Genomic DNA, 1,013 nt, shown 5'->3' on the forward strand with positions numbered 1-1,013 from the left:
GAAGGGAGGGCAGAGGTAAGGGGAAAAAAATGAGAATCAAGACTTGCCATGTAAAGGTACATGATCCCAACAATAAATGTAACTGTACTGTATCCCTAAATGTACCAATAAACTCAATTAAAAAAAAAAAAGATTGTGCAGTCTGAAGGTAGAACTGGATATCAAAATTATTGCAGCTAAAATCACACAATCCAAGGAATAGACTCCCACAAAAGCAAGAAAACAAGAAAAAGGAAGTGGAAGAGCAAGGTGAGAACAGACAGTGGTGTTGCTCCTGAGGAAGAGCAAGCATCAAATAAAGCCATGGAACAGAAAAGGAGTCAGAACATTCCAAAGGAAACAACCCACAAACCTTGAAGAAGTGGTAGAGAGACAACAGAATGGGGAGGAAGGCACATCTATTCCTGAGGACAAGGAAAGTGGATAAGAGGGATTCAACAGCAAATTGGATCATGGAAACAGTGACAGTACTACTGACCCAGAGAAGAACTGCAACAGTGGGGGAGCCACCAACAGATCCCCATATCAGAACACGAAAAAAAAAAAAAAGAATAAATGTTCCCTTGTCTTCTGTGTCTTAAATACTTTGTTTAAAAGAATGATTTTTGGTTGAAACAAAATTTAAGATAGTTATCATATCTATCCCTTCACATACTTATTTTTTATGTTTAGAATATTCGAACTGTAATCTTCTAGCAATTTCCAAGTACGTAGCACATTATTGTTAACTATAGTCACCCTGTTATAAAATAGATATCCATAAATTAGTCATCATGTTCTGCTAGAAGGTTTTATCCTTTAACCAACATTTTCTGATCTCTTGGAATTATGTGTTACCCCTGCTTCCATGAATTCAACTTTTTAGATTCCACTTATAAGTGAGGTCATACTATATTAGTCTTTCTCTGCTTGCTTTATCTTATACAGTATTGTGTTCTCTAGTTTCCTCTATGCTGTCACAAATTTCAAGATTTTCTTTCTGAAATGAATAGTATTTGTGTATATATAGCATA

The 1,013-nt window shown here is 35.5% G+C and overlaps 1 pseudogene; it reads left to right on the top strand.

The window, feature by feature from the left end:
* Positions 1 to 613, top strand: part of LOC104867780 — a 5,386-nt pseudogene extending 4,773 nt beyond the window's left edge.
* Positions 614 to 1,013: the final 400 nt, after the last annotated feature.

This window comes from Fukomys damarensis, unplaced genomic scaffold (assembly GCF_012274545.1).
Source record: "Fukomys damarensis isolate Sample0158 unplaced genomic scaffold, DMR_v1.0_HiC HiC_scaffold_39, whole genome shotgun sequence".
Classification (NCBI taxonomy): Eukaryota; Metazoa; Chordata; class Mammalia; order Rodentia; family Bathyergidae; genus Fukomys; species Fukomys damarensis.